Genomic DNA, 8,994 nt, shown 5'->3' on the forward strand with positions numbered 1-8,994 from the left:
GCAATAGAGATCTTGCATGTGACGTCACAGCCGATCCAGATTGCAACAGACACCATCTTGTCGGTCAACCGCCATATTTCCGCCTTCTACCTCATTCTGGTTCTACTTCTGCAAAACCCTACTATATACAATTCTACTACAACAGCTGTGGCTACAAGCTCTCCCGACCTGTGCACGTTTTTTGTGTGTATTTTTGCGTGTTGTTCGTCTGTACCGGACTTCAATATCCACTACAACCGTATGGACTTACTGGACATTGGTTTCCAACAGAAAATGACGGTTTGTAGCGATTTCCATCGCATGCACAACATTCCGGACGAGATAGCGAGACCAGCGGGGTCTCCGTGGATTGTTATCGGGTCTGGCAGGCGAAGGCGTCGGGAGAGGAAGCAAAAGCGAGGCTGCAGAGCCGGCCTGTTGACTAAGCTCAGAAAACAGCCACTCAAACCTCCACTGCTAAGCATCTACCTCTCCAACACCAGATCCATGGTAAACAAGACGGACAATTTGGAATTACAGCTGGAATTACCTTATTCTATTCTATAATCGGCTGGTCAGTGCTATACTAGATACTACTGATATATCTAGTATCAATACTTAAGTGACTTACCCGTCCAGTGAGGATTATTTTCTTGTTTACAAGATGCCACATCTGAGGGCGGCTGACAAATCCTGAATTTCTGTAAAGATAACTGTCCAGAGATTTATAAGCACGCAGTGCTTCACCACTGAACAGCGAGGGAAAGTTAATGAGGTAATTATACTGGGTATTCCACCTCTGGCAGTTCAATATCCACTGACACGGTCGTGAAAACTACGTCCGGTAAGCCATAAGGGTCACTAATGGCCCTTTTCCACTACCCTTTTTCAGCTCACTTCAGCTCGCTTCAGCCCGACACAGCTCGCGTTTCGACTACCAAAAACCAGCACGACTCAGCTCGCTTCAGCCCTGCTTAGCCCCTAAAACTCGCACCGTTTTGGAGTGGGGCTGAAGCGAGCCAAGTGAGGTTGGGGGCATGAGCAGACACTCCCCTGTGCACTGATTGGTGAGGAGGAGTGTCCTCACATGCCCACACACGCCCCGCGAGCACGCTGGGATCTGTAAACACCGCAAACCCGGAAGAATTACGAATTACGAGAATTTCTGAAGCCTTATGCGCCTCACCTCATCTATACGCTCTTGCCAGTATCTGTCCGCGTTGTCGGTGACAACAAGCCACAGCACCAAGACCAGCAACACGAACGACTCCATGTCCTCCATGTTTATTGTTTACTATTCAGGTCGTGAGACTACCGCTTAAAAGCTCACTGATGTCACTGTTTGCGCTGCTTAACGACATCACCTGATGTCCACCCACTTTCGCTAACTCCACCCAATGTGTCCACCCACTTCCAGCCAGCACGGTTCAGCGCGTTTGTAGTCGAAATGCAACTCCAACAGCCCCGCTCAGCCCGACTCAGCACGGCACGGCTCAGCCCGACTCAGCCGCATTGGTAGTGGAAAAGCGGCATAATCTGTAGATCGTTTATTTTAGACATATATCTAGTTATCTGTTCATTAGAAAAATGAGCCGTGTAGTCCGTCGGTTGAAATTGATCCATTTTGTACACGAGTGCAGCAGTATTCAGCTGTGTTTTTTACCGACAAGATGGTGGCTGTGTACTTTCCAGTCACGTGACTGCAAGATCTCTATAGAATATATTCTCTCTCTCTCTCACACACACACACACACAATATCCTCTTACATCTCGCAGATCTATCCTCTTCTCCACGACCATTAGCGGTGGCAGCGCTGAAGTCGGATATTTGAGGCTGATGCTCGCGGCCTTTAGCAAAAGCAACGTGCTTGGCGCTCTAAGATTTTTTTGGGGGGGCTTTTTGCACCTTTATTGGATAGGACAGTGTAGAGACAGGAAATGAGCGGGAAAGAGAGACGGGGAGGGATCGGGAAATGACCTCGGGCCGGAATCGAACCCGGGTCCCCGGATTTATGGTATAGCGCCTTATCCACCTGAGTTCGAGTCAGGGTCACTTTTGACATACAGCAGAACTAGAAGTCCTTGTTTTGTAGGAGTTCAGGGTGTGAAGTATTGTAGGATTTTTGGTTTGGTTGCTACCTGTAATATGTTCTTCTTGTAGGACTGCCCTCTGTAGCAACATGCTAAAAGAAAATACAAGGTGCAGAACCAATACCAACGAATTTGTTCTTTGTTAGTCTTAGTTTAGTAGTATTAGTAGGCTAAACAACCCCCGCGCACCCCTGCAATTCAACCAGACACGCGCGCCGCACCACGCCCCCCCCATAGTCTCCAAAATTTCTGTGGGAAACACTGAATTTACTTAGTTTTAAAATCAACATCGACAACTACACACAACAGAGAGACCCGGCAGCCAAAACCCTCTCAAAACCTTCTGGTTTTAACAAAGCAAACCTGGTGGCCATGTTTGTTTACAAACTGTCAGTCACTCGCTAGGGCAGAAGTTTTACATCTCTGATGTGTCTCTCTTCCAGTTTTTCGATGTCCGTTGGTATGTTTTTCTCGTGTAAATGTGTGTGAAGAATCTCTAATGAAGTTTTGGTAGCCTTTGGGTGTTCAGCGCGTCTTTAGTTTCAGTTTATTTATTTAGTGCTTAATCCTAGCAGTAGCACTGGATTAGCTTTGTCTTCTCTTTCCCAGCAGACAAAGAAATGTTTCTGCGCATGTGCAGCAGAAAAGTTGTCATTGGATCTTCGCATGAGCTCCGATGTGTGATGTCACGTTGTCTTGACAACATGCAATATTGTAACAATACAATAAGTGATATGATAATATTGCATGCCATCAATAAACCAACTAGAAGGGAATAGAAAACATTTTTATTCCATGGAAAAAGTGGCCCGTATATATAATAATTAAATAATACTGGCTGGCTTTTTTCGTGGTCTAACAGATATATTCCATTCAGCTAGCATGATATTGAACAAGTCGAAGACGAGTAGCTGAATGGAATATATCCAAGATACCACACACAAAAAAAGCCAGCTATTATTATTATTATTATTCATACACATTTGAGGGAACAATTACAGATTTTACAAAAAGTTAAGAACAGGGGGGTAATTTACCAATATTGAATGTAATTTATTGTCAATCCAACGTACATGTAAAAAGTCAACGTTCTAACAATAAAAACGGTACAAGTCCAAAAATCCTGAACAACCACCCAACTTATACACAAGCTGTATCCAGGTTGACAGTTCAAGTTCAAAGTTACTTTTGGTCGTAGTTAATTGTTGTTCAAAACAGAAGGACTTTGTTGAGTGAAGTCCACGAGTGAAGCCCTCTTGTAAAAGTCTCCGTCATTTTTCCTCACCTCCAAGTAGAACTTTGACAATATTTCCACTACTGCGCTCTTTTCCAGTTTTTCGATGTCCATTGGTCTGTTTTTCTCTTGTAAATATGCGTGAAGAATACCCAGTGAAGTTTTGGTAGCCTTTTGGGTGTTCAGCGAGTCTCTCTCTTTAAATCTTCCGCTTTTAAAGAAGCGGACCTGCCGGCCATGTTTGTGTACAAACTGTCACAGTCACTTGCTAGCGCAGAAGTTTCACGTCTCCAACGTGTCTCTTTTCCAGTTTTTCAATGTCCGTTGCTATGTTTTTCTTTTGTAAATATGCGTGAAGAATATATAATGAAGTCTTGGTAGCCTTTCAGGTGTTCAGCGTGTCTTTAGTTTCAGTTTTCGTTCGTTCGTTTATTTATTTAGTGCTTAAACCAAGCACTGGATTAGTCTCGTCTTCTCTCTCTCCCGGCTGACAAAGAAATGATGGCGCGCAGGCGCAGCAGAAAAGTTTTGTCATTGGATCTTCGCATGAGCTCTGACATGTGATGTCATGTTGTCTTGACAATGTGCAATATTGTAACAATATTGCACGTTCATTCTCCATCAGGGAGAGTGGCGTAATACATGGAGGATAAGCGATATGATGAGAATATTGCATGCTATCAATAAACCCACTAGAAGGGAATATAATACATGTTTTTATTCCATGGAAAAAGTGGCCTGAAGGTATAATAATTTCCGATATTTCACTCCCAGTGCTTTCCCGCTGACTGGAGGTGCGTTGTCAAAATGGTGAACCGGTTCAAAATTAAAATCCTTTTGATTAACTTGTATTTTTTGTGGATGTGTCCATATAATATAAAGAAATTTACATGGTGGCATGAAGTTTATCTTTTTGTGTTGAAAAATGCATCACTCATTCACTTTGCTCACTCGTGATCTATACATTCACCACTCGAATATAAACTTCATATCTTCACGCCACTGTGTAATGTGTGCGTGTAATTATATCTCATTATCTCTAGCCGCTTTATCCTGTTCTACAGGGTTGCAGGCAAGCTGGAGCCTATCCCAGCTGACTACGGGCGAAAGGCGGGGTACACCCTGGACAAGTCGCCAGGTCATCACAGGGTTGACACTAGGGCTGCACAATATATCGAAAAAGTATCGATATCGCGATATCATAGTTTGCGATACACATACCACAAAAATTACTTAAATTTCGATAAAAGGCACATTTTTCTGTGCCGTCCAATCACATTTGAATGTCAACAAGCGCCACGGGATAACTCCGCCCCCTATTGCAAAACAAGTAAAAGCCTCGTGGTGATGGCGGAAGGTGGGAGCGGTAGCAAGTGTGGTGAGACAAACTTGTATGAGGAGGAACTGGTTTCCAAAAAAAAAAAAAAATGCACGTCTGCTATTTGGAAGTACTTTGGATTCAGGAGGGATGACGTACTGCAAACTCAGGTACTTTGCAAGACATGTACCTGTAAAACAGTGGTGGGGCGGCTCACTGGGACAAACACTGATGTACAGCAGCATAAAAACATAAAACCGCGCTCTCTCACTCTCTCTCTCACACACACACCACTGCTCTCTCACCCGCATGTGTTATTAACAGATTGTGTTTGAGTTTACAGTGAATCTTTGTCGCTCACCTTCATCTCCCGGGAGCCGCTGAAATTGCCATTTTGAATGCTTTATGTTAATGTAATGTAGTTTTCAGTTGTTTGTTTACTTCAACTTAAGACATTTTCTGCTGCGCTCACAAAAATTAAGAGATTTAAAGATGATTGATGGACACCATTGCAGGTGTAGCCATGTTTTTCCAATAAAAAATAATGTTGGAATGGAAGCGATGCATTGGGTGTTGTTTTTTTAAATGCTAGATACAGGGCAGAACAGCGAGTAGAGGTAAGAAAAACAGTATATATTTAATTATCGTGATACATATCGATATCGAGATATTCAGTCATGTTATCGAATATCGCATATTTTTCTGATATCGTGCAGCCCTAGTTGACACAGACAACCATTCACACTCACACCTACGGTCAATTTAGAGTCACCAGTTAACCTAACCTGCATGTCTTTGGACTGTGGGGGAAACCGGTAGTCTGGCTAACGCGACTTCAAAGCTCTACGAGCTATAGAGATCTTGCATGTGACGTCACAGCCGATCCAGATTGTGACAGGCGCCATTTTGTAGGCCAAACGCCATATTCCGCCTTCTACTTCTGGTTCTACTTCTGCTTTTACTTCTACCTTTTCTTCTGGAAAACCCTACTATATACAATTCTATTACAACGGCTGTGGCTACAAGCTCTCCCTACCTGTGCACGGTTTTTATGTTTTTTGTGTGTATTTTTGCGTGTTGTTCGTCTGTACCGGACTTCAATATCCACTACAACCGTATGGACTTACTGGACATTGGTTTCCAGCAGAAAGTGACGGTTTGTAGCGATTTCCATCGCATGCACAACATTCCGGACGAGAAAAAAAAAAATCATCATTCCGGACGAGACCAGATTGCGAGACCAGCGGGGTCTCCGTGGATTGTTATCGGAAGCAAAGCGAAGGAGGCAGCGCCGGGAGCGGAAGCAAAAGCGAGGCTACAGGCAGAGCCGGCCTGTTGACTAAGCTCAGAAAACAGCCACTCAAATCTCCACTGCCAAGCCTCTACCTCTCCAATGCCAGATCCATGTAAACAACACGAACAATTTGGAATTACCTTATTCTATAATCGGCTGGTCAGTGCTATACTCAATACTTAAGTGACTTACCCATCCAGTGAGGATCATTTTCTTGTTTACAAGATGCCACATCTGAGTCGCTGACAAATCCTGAATTTCTGTAAAGATAACTGTCCAGAGATTTATAAGCACGCAGTGCTTCACCACTGAACAGCGAGGGAAAGTTGATGAGGTAATCATACACGTCCGGGTATTCCGCTGGCAGTTCAAATTCCGGTCGTGAAAATGCCGTCCGGAAAGCCATAAGGGTCACAAATCTGTAGATCGTTTATTTTAGACATATATCTAGTTATCTGTTCATTAAAAAATTAGCCGTGTAGTCCGTCGGTTGAAATTGATCCATTCTGTACACGAGTGCAGCAGTATTCAGCAGTGTTTTTGACCGACAAGATGGCGGTTGTGTACTTTCCGGTCACGTGACTGCAAGATCTCTATTGGTCTGGCCAAGATATTAAGCCCAACCGTTTCCCAGAGCCCGTGGTTGACCCGCCTCCCTGAAATGCCTCAGTTTGCTACTCGTCGAAGCCAGAAAAGGCTGTGACGAAGCTTAAACCAATCACATCACTCTTTCCTCTGACGTAGGTGACGCGACGGGGCTAACTGGTAGATTAAACTCTTACCGAAGCCGGTCGGGAGCAAGGCGAAAGCGTCCTTCCTTTCAATAAATACCTCCAGGGCTGCTCTTTGCTCCGTTTTCAATGAGAACTTCCCGTTGAATGCTTTCAATACAGCATCTACCGCTGTGTTAAAGGCTTGCCGCTGCACCATGTTCGTGATGTGAATGAAGTGCTTCCGGCATAGAGTCTGTAAACAATCTATGGCTTCCGGTCGCAGTTCTACTACGTCACTGCCTTGAACACACCTCTACCCAGGGCCGTTGGAGATGCTCAAAGTTGATTGGTTCCCGATTTTTCGGGAGCTTGGAAGAGCTGGAGATAGCTTGCCTGGCCAGACTAAGCTCGCAAGAGGCCCTCGTGTTGCATCACGCTTAGGATGGGCGGGCCCAGGCTAGGAAACCGGAGCACCCGGAGGAAACCCACGCGGACACGGGGAGAACATGCAAACTCCACACAGAAAGACCCTCGCCGGCCACTGGGCTCGAACCCGGACCTTCTTGTTGTGAGGCGACAGCGCTAACCACTACACCACCGTGCCGCCCCGTGTAATTATATATTATATAAAAACATACAGGTTTTCCTTACAACATTCATCTTAACTTCCAGCTTTGCAGGATTAAAGGTCAAACCCACCCTGACTCAATTGTGTATGAGCATTTACCATCAATTCCTGATCGTTAATAGTGCAAAAGATTTTTTTTTCCTCATTCAATTTTGAATTAACTTCTTTCATTGACATGTTGGTCTATTTTCAGTTTCCCACAATGCCTTTCAACTCCCTGATGATCGTGGGTGCCATCACTGGGAATTCATCGCTACCAGAGCAGCACTTTAGGCCTTTAATCTGTCCAGCTCTCTCATAACCTCATCTGTAGAAACAGACCAGCTTCCAAAACTTCTAATTTCATGTTAACATCAACACCATCGTGCTTGTCATTTTGTGAATCACCATAGTAGTCGAGTAACTCAACTTCTCCTTTAAACATCAACAACTAAGAAGTAGTGTTAATAATAACAACTCAATTTTCTTAACCAGTATTAAAGTTTATTTTAACTAGCAGAGAGTGTGTGTGTCACTTTTTCTGAATAAAGTTTTAAAGAAATCTGGTGTTTATTGCTGTTTCATGTCGATGCAAAGCTTCAAAGCAACCTAACAAAACAGCAGCGGCTGTATCCCAAACGGCTCGGACACATAGTACACTGAATACACTGTAGAAGCCTATTACTTCACCCCTTAAAGTAGTGAGCCTATAAAGGACGCATGATGTGATTTGGAATACAGCCTGATAGCGCCGAGCTAAGAACTTCAACTAGCAAGATTTAAATAAATAAATAAATAAATGAAAATGAAACAGTTTTAGGAAGACTAGAAAAGAGACTCCATTTATCTGGCTATCACTTGTTTATTTTCTTAAATAATTAACAAAACAACATACTATTTTATGTTTAAAGCTACTGCTGGTCAAGCTGGAAGCTCAGAGACGAGCCTCAGCTTACTTAGCTAACAAGCTAACAAGCAACATCGAAGGATTAAAGCTAATATACAGTTCGTCGGTTGGAGTAAGTGAAATACCGCTCCCGACGTGATAAAAATAAACAAAAACACATCAATCTTACCGAAACAATCTCTTTCTGAAACAAATCGCAAACGTTGATATTTCCACGACCTTCTCTGATGATGCTATATGTCAACTTCCGGCGTCAGCATTAAACCCACCAATCAAACAGCAGAGTCGATGAATGACATCGACGTTAACCAATCAAAACACGACTTCATTGGTACGCGCATTTTGTTTGTTGTAGCCTCCAATTTTAATCATTTTGACTTTCTTGTCTTTATATTTGAATAGATGTATGCTTAATGAATCGGAAGATTATGTGCTAAAAAAAAACCTCTATGTGATTAAAAAGCTCTTCTTAGGACAAACAGATTTTGAGCACTGAAACAAATTAAGTCAAATTTTATTTTGTAACAGAAATCTTTTGTAAATATTATAAGCCAGTGTTTCACATGTATGATCACCATTTTCGACAAGAAACTACACATGTGCAAACTGGATCTCTTCATCTTCCACAAGCTTAGAAAAGCAGCGTTCGGCCCAAAGGGTCGTGGGTTCGATTCCTGGGACAGGCAGGAAAAATGTGAGGGGAGTTGAGTGAATGAACATCACTTTCCCCTTCCTCTGTATCATGGCTGAAGTGCCCTTGAACAAGGCACCTGACCCCCACCTGTTCCCTGGGCACTGCAGCATACCTGCCCACTGCTCTGGGTATGGGTGTGTGTGTGCTCATTGCTCCA

General features: G+C 43.5%; 1 protein-coding gene across 1 annotated transcript in view; it reads right to left on the minus strand.

The window, feature by feature from the left end:
- The window catches only part of pdcl (phosducin-like), a 49,862-nt gene extending 41,462 nt beyond the window's left edge, over positions 1-8,400 (minus strand). Inside the window, exon 1 of the mRNA XM_060935695.1 lies at positions 8,313-8,400. The gene's annotated coding sequence lies outside the window, so the exon portion shown is untranslated. The remainder of the gene's footprint in view (positions 1-8,312) is intronic.
- Positions 8,401-8,994: the final 594 nt, after the last annotated feature.

The sequence above is a fragment of the Neoarius graeffei genome, chromosome 12, assembly GCF_027579695.1.
Source record: "Neoarius graeffei isolate fNeoGra1 chromosome 12, fNeoGra1.pri, whole genome shotgun sequence".
Lineage (NCBI taxonomy): Eukaryota > Metazoa > Chordata > Actinopteri > Siluriformes > Ariidae > Neoarius > Neoarius graeffei.